Source organism: Phascolarctos cinereus, unplaced genomic scaffold (assembly GCF_003287225.1).
Source record: "Phascolarctos cinereus isolate Bilbo 61053 unplaced genomic scaffold, phaCin_HiC Scaffold_2;HRSCAF=192, whole genome shotgun sequence".
In the NCBI taxonomy this organism is placed as follows: domain Eukaryota; kingdom Metazoa; phylum Chordata; class Mammalia; order Diprotodontia; family Phascolarctidae; genus Phascolarctos; species Phascolarctos cinereus.
This window is the reverse complement of record NW_027555625.1, coordinates 138,055,993-138,067,837: the sequence shown is the minus strand read 5'-3', so window position 1 is coordinate 138,067,837 and position 11,845 is coordinate 138,055,993.

Sequence of the window (11,845 nt, the reverse complement as noted above, 5' to 3'; positions counted from 1 at the left end):
ATTTCCTTCTCCAGCTCATTTTATAGATGAGGAAACTGAGTGACTTCCCCAGGGTCACACAGCTAGTGTGTGTGTCTGAGTAAGTATCTGAGGCCAGATTTGAACTCAGGAAGATGAGTCTTCCTGGCTTCAGGCCTGGTACTCTATCCACTGTGCCATCTAGCTGAACTCTCAGTTCTCTAAGTAACACTGTAAGTTGCAGAGAAGGTACTAACCTACACTGGTGGAGGGATTTTCCACATCCTGGAATTCCCTCTTCAAATGAAATAACTGATATAGTACCTATAGTATATGCCAGGAACTGTGCTAAGCACTGAAGATACAAATACAAAATTCAGGCAGTCTATTCAAATATTATTCAATTAATAATATTCAAATAGGGAGAGACAACACATATATAGAAGTGGCAACAAGGAAAAGGAGTCTCTAAGGAGTCACAAGGATGGTGAGTTGATCCATAAGAAGTCATCTGTCTAATAAGTCCTTTTGTCTATGATAGTATTAACTTGATTACTGAGTCCAGAGTAAGATGTGAAAAATGGGAAAAGGGGGACAGATGGTAAGGGTAGCTAGTAGCAGTTGCAACTAGCTTTTTTTTTTAATACTTTCTAATATGTATAGTGCCTCCCCCAATTAGCGAGAGTCTTCCATTTCCCCTTGATTACCCCAAGGTCTTATCACAATAGGGTGTTATTATTCCTAGTAGTGGCCAGACCCATAGCCAGAGGCAAATTCATCTGGAGAAAAGGGAAGCAGAAGATAGTGGCAACACAGAAGAGTAGTTGTACCACAGGTTCAATTACCCCTGTTGCCCTGAGAGTTGGCCTGCAACCATGCAAGTGTTAGGAGAGGTAGATACTAAGAGGCAGATTGGTGATGATACCTTGGGATTGGTCACTCTACAAGGCACTCTGAGCCATCTCCAGTCGTCCTGATGTGTATCTGGTCACTGGACCCAGATGGCTCCAGAGCAGAAGGTGAGGTTGGGGGACTTTGCACAGCCCCGCCTCACTTAAACCCAATTCACTTGCATGTCATGGCATCACCTCCATGATGTCATGGTCTTCTTCAAGAACAAAGGACAAACGACCACCACAACGAGGCTCTCTGAGCCAACTGAAGACCATGAGATAAAATGGTGTGACAAAGACCATTGGAGGAAAGAAGCTTCCTTTTCTCCCTCCAACTCAGCAAGCTCCCTTCCTTCCCTCCCCACCACCAGGGTGTTGGTGAAGCTCCTGTTACCCCACATTAAGTGTGGCTTTTCTGCTTACTATGACAGGAGGGGAACTACAGGGCTGGAATCAGGGACTTTAACTGCTGCCAGTTATTGATTTGTGACTCTTCTGTCTTCTATATTGTACTATTGGTTTCTTTTCTAAACTTTTCATTTATTTTATTTTTAATTAATGGAATAAAACAAGTACTTCTATAACATAGTATAATTAAAAAAAGAGATAATTACACATGAAACTACAAATCTAATATGAACAATTTGCTATTCCTTTAGAATATATAATAAAGTTATCATGGAAATTTTGTTTTCTTTCTCCCCCTACCCTAGAGATTAGACACAAATATGTATATATATATGTAAAGTCATTCCATACATACTTCTATTTGTCAGTTCTTTCTCTGGATCCAGATAGATCTTCCTTCATAGATCCTTTGTAGTTAATTTGGGCATTTGTAACAGTCAAAATTACTTATTCCCTCAAAGTTGTTCTTAAACCAATATTACTGTTACTGTATACAATGTTTTCTTGGTTCTGCTTATTTTACTCTTCATTATTTCATGCAAGTCTATCCATGTTTTTCTAAGATCATTGAGCTCATCATTTCTTGTAGCACAGTGGTATTCCATCACAATACTGTTTTAAAAAACCAGTAAGGTTGATAATTCTTTGGGGACATCTTCAGTGTCAACCCCTCACAAAGCCTAGGCCCAGCCATAGTCACATGCAAATCTCAGTCAGGAGGTCTGAGAAAGAATTTGCCCCAGAGTAACCTTTCTGCTTTTCAAGTTGTATTGTTTAGTGCTGAGAACCTTTCAGTGGGCACAGCAAATATCAGAATTAAAGGCAGTTTGACTATATGTCATTCATTCCTCCTGCCAAGTTTTATGGGGGATTAAGATAATTCTTCTTAATTAGTATTTGGCTGGTTCACCTGAAAATGATTCCTTTCCCCTTTTACTTAAAACAGATTTCCAGCATTTTTTACTGAGGGCATTTTTCTTCTTCTTGGGATGATTAAGTCCAAGGTCCCAGAGTCTGGACTTTGGGGGAGTCAAAGGAGGCAAGGGTGCACGATTAAGGATGTTTTAGTATGATATTTTTGTAAATACATGTACACTTTATGCCTGAAAATTCTACCCTATGTGGCCAACAAGATGTGTGTGTATGTGATGTCAAATATAGTGTCGCAGAAAGGGCATCAGATTTGGAGTTAAAGAACTCGGTTTCAAGTCATAGTTACACCACTTAGTAGCTGTGGTACTGTGGGCAAATCACTTCCTCAATCTGTGCCTCATTTTCTCCTGAAAATTTAAGGGAGTTGGGCTACATACTCTCTAAGTTTGTTTCCAGCTCGAAATCTATGATCCTAAGTCAGGTCATGCATACTACAATGATGGCTCAAAGCTTCTCAAAGATGGGGATGAGGTGAGCTCCCTGAAACCTTCAGATCTTGCTGAGGGCAGGTAAATGCATGGTACTGGTTTTATTGGGGGAGGGGAAGGATGTAGGAGGTTTTAATAGGGTAGGGGGATAAAAGTAGAATGCTAGGACTTAACTGAAAAACTCAAAACCTCAGAACCTAGAGAGTGACAAAGTTGCTCCCCATTCTTATTAATTAATAATTCATTTTTTTCTTCCCCAAAAAAAGTTTTACCAAAGTCTTCTGTTTTTGTATCACGGTCATGTCCAGTTTTAGATGCCTCATTTCTTTTCTGAAAAATAAGTCCTCCCTTGAACAAGAGAGAAAACAGTTAAGCAAAACTATCTGAGATAATGACTGCATCTGATAAAACATGAAAAGTTCCACATCCATAGTCTCCCCATTCTGTACAGAAAGAAGGGAGTTGTATCATTCTCTCTTCTCTGGGGCCAAAATTGGCTATTACAACCACTGTGCATTCAGCTTCATTTCACTATTCTTCTTATTGGTGTTGCTATAGTCATTCTAAATAGTATTCTCCTGGTTCTGCTTATTTTATTCTTTGGCTGCTGGTCTAAGCCTTTCCATATTTATTTGAATTCCATATAATCTTAATTTCTTGCAGTACAATAATATTTTATCACATTTATATGTCATAACTTGTTCAGTCATTTCTCATTCAACCTACTTTGTTTGTAGTTGACATGGACACAAAAAGTTTGCTATGAATATTTTAGTATATATAAGGCCTTTCTTTCAGTCTTTGATGTCTGTGAGGTGAGATTTCTAGGTTAAAGGACATGAATAATTTGTCAACTTTTCTTATGTAATAGCAAATTGTGATCCAAATTGTGAATTGGTTGAACCAATTTAAAGCTATCCTAACAATCTATTTCTGTATGTCTTCCTGTTGCTTCTCCAGAACTGACTATCTTCACTTGCTAATTTTTACCAGTTTACTAGTTTTTATTTTAATTTGAATTTCTCTTGTCTAAAATTTTCTACTTTGCCAGGCATGATGGTTCATTCCTGAAATACCAGCTACTGTGGAGGCTAAGGCTGGCAGAACTGTAGGAGTTCTGGAAGCAGTGGGTTATGACAATCAGGGATCTACATTAAGTTTATTGTTAATATGGAGAGCCCTTGGATGCAAATGGGTCACCACACTGCCAAAAGAGGAGGTGAACTAGTCCAGGCCAAAGGCAAAGCTAGTCAAAAGTTCTCATGCAGATTATAGCAGGATTGGGTGCATGAGGAGCCCTGTACTTTCAGCCTGGACAAGATAGGGAGACCCAGTCTTAATTTAAAAAAAAAAAGTTTTATTTTTTTTCCTGCTTAAAGTTTAGTGGAAAAGATTTTTACTTTCTCCAAAGTTATAACTAAGACAAAGCAACTGGAGCTTTGTTCTCAGGTACTAACACTGGGTGAAGGGGCATATTTCTTTTCCTAGGAATATGCTAAGGTTTCTGGGCCTGTGCACAGATCCATGGATTTGATCAATCAACATTTTGTTGTCCATAATCAGAAATTTTATGAAATTTAAAAGTATTATTTCCTTCAGCGTGGTTGTAATTTGTAATATTCTTCTGAGAGATCAATAACCTTTAAATTGTCTCAGCGCATCCTGTCTTCAGTCAGTTACTTTGGCCTGTATAAAATCTATATATTGTTTTATCAGTATTGCTCTTTGCTTCTCTTCAGCAAACTTTTATTCTACTTCTGTATTTTTGCATCCAAACATTGTCATTGCCTCTTTTACAGAGATTTTTGGAGAGATCCTCTAAATGGTGTCTTATACATTCAGGATCCTGTTATTAATCCTCTTAAATTCTGTAGTAAGAGCTCTAACTTAATATTTTACATTATTCTTTGTTGATTTTCTGTTTCAACATTGTCTTTATTTTCCAATACAACCTTACACTCCTTTACCAAGAGAGTGGTTCCTTAAAAATAAAAATAAAAGTAAAAAATAATTGAAAAAAACAATTCAACAAAACCAATCAACATGTCAACAGCATATTCAGTATCCTTACCTGCCCCTTCTTTTTTTGTGAGGTAATTGAGGTTAAGTGACTTGCCTAGGGTCACACAGCTAGTAAGTATCAAGTGTCTGGTCTGAGACCAGATTTGAACTTAGGTCCTCTTGACTCCAAGGCTGGAGCTCTATCCTACTGCTCTACCTAGCTTCCCCCTTCTTTCTCCCCACAAAGAAGGGAGGGAGATCCATTCTCATATATCTTTCTCTCTCTCTCTCTCTCTCTCTCTCTCTCTCTCTCTCTCTCTCTCTCTCTCTCTCTCTCTCTCTCTCTCTCTCTCTTTTTGTTAGGCAATGGGGTTAAGTGACTTGCCCAGGGTCACACAGCTAGTAAGTATCAAGTGTCTGATCTGAGACCAGATTTGAACTTAGGTCCTCCTGACTCCAAAGCTGGAGCTCTCTATCCACTGCACCACATAGTTGCCCCCATATATCTTCTTAAGAGATCAAGATTGGTCATCACAATTACACAGTGTTCACTTGTAATTTTTGTCATTCTTTTCATTTCCATACAACTGATCCTCATTATTTGTGGATTCCATATTTATGAATTCACCTACTGCCTCAAATTTATTTGTAATATCAAAATCAATACTCAAAGTGATTTTGAGGTCATTCAGTAACATGTGCAGAGCTATGAAAAATTTGAGTCATCTAATATATCTGTTCCCAGCTAAGGTCGAACAATAACAAAAGCTCTAATGGTTAACATTTATATAGTACTTATGTAACACTCAGGCAGCTAGGTGATACGGTGGATAAAATGCCAGACCTGGAGTCAGATAAAGTACCAGACCTGAAGACTCATCTTTCTGAGTTCAAATCTGGCCTTAGACACTTACTAGCTGTGACCCTGGGCAATACCTGGTTTGCCTGTTTCCTTATTTGTAAAATGAGTTAGTGGGGCAGCTAGGTGGTGCAGTGGATAGAGCACTGGCCCTGGAATCAGGAGGACATAAGTTCAAATCTGGCCTCAGACACATTATACTCCCTAGCTATGTGACTCTGGGCAAGTCACTTAACCCCAACTGCCTCAAAATAAAAAAAAGAGTCAGAGAAGGAAATGGCAAACCACTCCAGTATTTTTGCCAAGAAAACCCCAAATGGGGTCACAAACAGTTGAACGTGATTGAAAAATGTCTGAACAACTGAAAATACAGTACTTACCATGTGCCAGGCACTGTGCTAACCACTTTACAATTATTATCTCATTTGATCCTCACAATAGCCATGGGAGATAGGTGCTATTATTATCCCCATTTTACAGATGAGCTAAGCGACTTGCCCAGGGTCACACAGCTGGTAAGTATTTGATACCAGATTTGAACTCAGATCTTCCCGACCCCAGGTCCAGCACCCTATTCATTGTACTCTGCCATCTTGGTTCAACTCTTATACTATAAATAAGTGTCCCTTTCCCAGTCTATTCACACTTTTTTTTTTGCATTTTTGTGCTTCTTGTTGGTGATTTCATTATTTAAAATGGCCCCTGAGCGTAGACCCTAGTTTGAAGTTCTGTCTAGTATTCCAAGTTCCAAGTAATCCAACTCCCTTAGGAATAAGCGTCATTCAGGTCTTTTAGCTCCAAGTTCAATATTAATGAATTAATAACATGGTACATCCAGAAAATTCTCCAATCTGTATATGAGGTTTCTCTAGAAAATACTAAAGTATATGTGACCAGATGCTTGTGGGAAACTAACCCTGTATTTTTCCTAGGAAGAATAGTTCAGTATTTGCTAATTCAGTGTTCACAGTAACATTCTAGAACATAGCTGTGGTAAATGATGAGAACTGACTATCTTTTATTAATAGTGATTTGGAGCAATCTTTCATATGCTTTTAAATAGTTTGAAGTTCTTTTTGAGAACTGTTTGCTCCTATCCTTTGAAAATTTACCCATTGGGGAATGGTTATTATCTAATATATTCGTGTTAATTCTCTTAATTTATTTGTGTTAACATGGTTTTGGATATCAGACCCTTAGCAAAGCTATTTGTTGCAAAGATATTTTTTTCTCAATCAATACCTTCCATTACTATCCTAGGTTTATCGATCATGTCAGCACATATGCTTTTCAATTTACTGTAATCAAAATCATCTGCTTTTTAAATTTTTTCATCACTTTTATCCCTTGTTTTGATAAGAACTATTCCCCTGGCTATAGCTGTAAAAGATACCTGATTCAGTTCTCTCTCTCTCTCTCTCTCTCTCTCTCTCTCTCTCTCTCTCTCTCTCTCTCTCTCTCTAACTCTCTCTCTCTCTCTATCCTCCTGTCAATGATGTGACATTTAATATTCATATTAAGTATCCATTTTGATATTGTTTGAGTACATGGTGAAGGTATTGGTTCAAATTTAATTTCAGCCATACTGCTCTCTAGTTTTCCCAGAAGTTCTTGTCAAATAGAGTGTTCTTTTCCACGTAATTTATTCTCTTGGGTTTATCTAACACTAGGGAGAGGTAATATCATTCTTTTTTATTTAATTTGTTTTTCTTTTCACTCCGGAGTTGAAATCAATGCAAATAACATACCACGTTCCAGGTACTGTGCTAAAGATGTTATTCCATGATTTCTGGGGAGTCTGCAGAATCCTTTTTTTTTTTGATAGGGTAGTTTTAATTCATTTTCCTTCATAATGACATACATTGTCATTGTGTTGTGTCCTCTTGGAGTTTTTACTCACTTTTTCTTTAGTCTTTATGAGCTCCTCAGTTAGTTGAAATGTTAATTAGCTAGTGTGTAAATGCTCAAAATTACTCACTTGGCCTTTTGATTTTTCAGCTTCTCTCTTGGATTCCTCACTGCTTATATTTGGCTTCCTTCTTCACTCTTTGGTACCCTAAAACTGCTGTACAGATTCCCCAACCCCCACCCAAGGTTGGGCATTTTCAGCTTCCTCATAGTTGGTTATATTAGGGCCTAGGCCAAGTCCATGAACCAGAGTAAACTACCAGTGGAAAGGACTGGCCTTATTTATATTCAGTTCCTGTTCCTTTGATTTAAAAGCTGTTGATGCTCTAGCCACCTCAGTCTTTCCCCGAATCTTCTGCCTTCTCCTCTAGCTATTCCCTCTTTTTTTTCTGTAGTTGGGCAGAAACAGGGTCTGTCTCCTTTTGTGAGGTAAAAGGAGGTTCAGAGAGGTCCATTGTTGGGAAAATGGGTAGGCACCTCCACAGCAGACCTTGAAGCACAGGTCTATGAGATTGCTTGCATTGTCTGTGCCTGGCATAGAGCTTGGGTTGTGGGATAAGGGTTAAGTATTTATTTAAATTCTTGGAAGTTCTCTTTCTTTCTTTCTTTCTTTCTTTCTTTCTTTCTTTCTTTCTTTCTTTCTTTCTTCCTTCCTTCCTTCCTTCCTTCCTTCCTTTCTTTCCTTCTTTCTTTCTTTCCTTCTTTCTTTCTTTCTTTCTTTCTTCCTTCCTTCCTTCCTTCCTTCCTTCCTTCCTTCCTTCCTTCCTTCCTTCCTTCCTTTCTTTCCTTCTTTCTTTCTTTCCTTCTTTCTTTCTTTCCTTCTTTCCTTCTTTCTTTCTTTCTTTCTTTCTTTCTTTCTTTCTTTCTTTCTTTCTTTCTTTCTTTCTTTCTTTCTTTTCTTTCTTTCTTTTCTTTTTTCTTTTCTTTTTCTTTCTTTCTCTTCCTTTTTTTGGGCAAACTACTTGTATTTTTGTCATTTTATTTTGTATGTTCAGCTTTGGCTACTCTGTATGAGGCATGTAATTTTTTTTCCTACTTTTTGGCTTGTAGAAACTTAAAGAAAACAACTTCTCTGCCATGCTAATCCCATGACCACATGTCTTCTGGAGAGTTCAGTAAATATTTGATTTAGATATACAGTTTGGTGATTGTAAGGTAGAAAAAAAATGGGGCAGATTAATGAGTAGAAACACATCCTTTTCAAAGATAATGACCTTCTGATCAGTCTCCTGGTCTGTAGTGAAAGTGTTGTTATCTCCTCTCCCTTATCTATGTCCACAAGAGGTTATGCAAGAGGAAATGGACTTCAATTAAGGCTAGACAAACTAGGCTTGATTGACTTAAAAAAAACCCCAAAAACAAACTTACCTCAGGGCCATTCCTTCTCTCAAGTTTTCTGATTCCTGTCAAGATTCCTGACCATAACTAGAATTGCTGAAGCCACAAAGGTCATCAAGAAAATCTCAAACGAGACTTCAGAAGGCTACCTACCTGAGAATGATTTCCAAACCTGGGGACCGGCTTTATCGTGCAATTGTTGTGTGTATGTTATTTGACAGTAGTAGCGGGTGATCTCTGGGAGATCCTCAGCCCTCTCCAGGGATCAATTCAAATACCAAGTAGTGCCACAGTCTATGGTTGTCTTCTCTTCCTTTGGGTGAGTGATGAAGAACAATTTTGCTGGCTGTTCCTTGAAAAGAAAGAACTCTGAGACTTCTTGGAGTCTTACTGGGGAGTGGGAGGCTCACTAAGTTAAATATGTCTTCTATAACAATTTTCAAAGCTATTATTCATTTTTTCATTCATATTTTTGTGCACTTCTTTGTGCCCACCATGGTATTGTGCGATGTGAAGGATGTGATGGAAGAATGTGCCACGCTGGCTGCTTTCCAGAGGCAGTCAGATATAGTGGAAGGAGTATTAAAATCCTATTAAGTAGAAAAAAACTAGTATAAACTGGCATGTCACTAAGTGGTTTTTTAACACGGTTTTTCTAGTGCGTATTTGTGTTTGTGTGCGTGTGTGTGTGTGTGTGTGTGTGTTCCCCTGTTTTGCTCTTTGGTGCTTTTACAGAGTTGAGGAAAAAAGTCTTGTATTACTGGTTATTAGGTTAAAGAATTCCTTAGCATTAGTAATAATTCTGAACTTTAGCTAATTCCATTTCTAACACTTAGCAGTGAAATAGCATCAGGCAAATTATTTTCCTCAGTTTCCTCATTTATAAAATGGAGACAATAACTTCATGTGTACAGCATTTTATAGGACTCAGAATTAAGACAGTGAAATAAAGGGAAAACATGAAAGAAGAAAGGCACAGCAGAAAGAGCATTAAACATGGGAATAAAAAGACTGAGTGAAGATTTGAATCCATGTCTTTTGACTTCTAACCTAGTGTCTTCCTTTTATTCATTGCCTTAACTATGATAGAAATAACTGTCAAGGCTATGACATTGAATGGATGAATGAAAAAAGTATTTATCAAGTGTTTAGTGTGTGCAAAGCACTGTGCTGAATGCTGGGGATACAAATGCTGGGCTCTCACGGAGCTCACATTCTAATGGAGGAGAAAATGCATATGGAAAGTTTCATTAGTCAGATGGAAAGGTCCTGTGGTCATCAGGGTTCAATGGCAAAGGAGATGAGAATGCCCCTCCTTTAACATCATTTCTGCTGAGGAATCATATCAGTTTCTAATGTTGAACCTTTTGATCGTGTCAAAGACTTGGGTGGCAAGAGCTTTCAGGCTACATCTTTACAAGGGTTGCTTCCCAGGATGATGGCCCTGGGCACTGGGCTGGATCTCTATGAGGATCCAAGGGGAGATGGTGGTCAAGATGGTTTGACTTGCCTAGCGTGTGCCACCTCCTCAGGGTGCCCCACTAATTCATAATAAGATAAGCAACTTGTGAATACTCAACACAATGGTATTCAGTTGCACAGACCAGCCTTAGTGCCTGTGCTAATTCTACCATTTATATAATGGGAAGAAATCTCATAGGAAAATGGGAAACAATGTCTGTCTAGTAACTATGACATTGCAATTGTGAAAATATTACACAAGTTCTAAATCACACTACTTCCTCCTACCCACACCTCCCTTTCCCCCTTTCCTTTTTTCAAACTTTAAGGAGACAAAAGCACAGAAATACCTTTTTCTCTTTTAAAACAAGATACATAAATCATATTTGCTTTATGCCTTTCTCTTTAACTGAGATGAAGATCAAGCCTTGATATTATATATATGATATATAAACACACATATGTATATGTTATATATACATACATATCCCATAGATGTACATACATATACATCTCATTACACATGTGTATATATGTATATGTGTACATGTATGCAATCATATATTTATATCTATCAATAACTATCTCTATGGTGTTCTAAAAATATGCATGCAGTGTTAAGCTATTAAAGCTTGTATGTACACACATGTATGCATGTATGTATATATGTATATAGGCAACTAGAGAATATATTTCTGAAAACAATGTTCTCAGTCAAAATGATCAGACAATCTCTAAGACCCTTTCTAATCCAAAGTTTGTGATAGAAATTGAATATAATTTCCCCATCAAAACAATAGCAACATAATGGTGTGTTCTCCCACAATGGGGCAGAGCAGAATAAGTTGAATCCCTCTTCTATGGAATAGCATGTCAGATACTTGAAGACACCTATTATGTCTTCCCTAAGTCTTCTCTTTAGGATAAACATTCCCAGTTTCTTCAACCAACTTATTACATGACATAAACTGTTCATCATCCTGCTTGTTCTCCTCTGGACTCTCTCGAATGGTCCTTCAATGCCTTTCCTAAAATGTGGTGCACCAAATTAAATGCAATACCAAACAGGGTCCCCTGAGAGAGAGGACAGAGGAACCTTCACCTCCTTATTGTTCGATTCCCTGCTTTTCTTCTTGTTATTGAGTCATTTCAGTTGTGTCTGACTCTTCATCACCCCATCTGGGATTTTCTTGGCAATGATACTGGAGTGGTTTGTCCTTTTCTACTGCAGCTCATTTTATAGATGAGGAAACTGAGGCAAACAGGGTTAAGTGACTTGTCCAGGGTCACACAGCTAGTAAGTGCCTCAGGACAGATTTGAACTCAGGAAAATAAGTATTCTTGAGTCTAGGCCCTACTCTATATCCACTGCCACCTAATGGCCAATAGCTGCTTTTCTTAGCGTAAACAAAATTGCATTAATGAGCTTTCTTGGCTGCTTCATCACTTACCCTCCTGATTCATGAGCCTGACCTTCACTGACACTCCCACATCCTCTGCAGATGAACTGCCATCCTGTCCTATGGCCTTCATCTTTTATTTGTGAAGTTGATTTAAAAAAAAAAAGCCAAGTGTAAAACTTTAAATTTATCCCTATTACATTTTACCTTATTAGTGTGAAGTAAGCTAAGGTTGGGCCCAGTGGCTAGCCTGTCGAG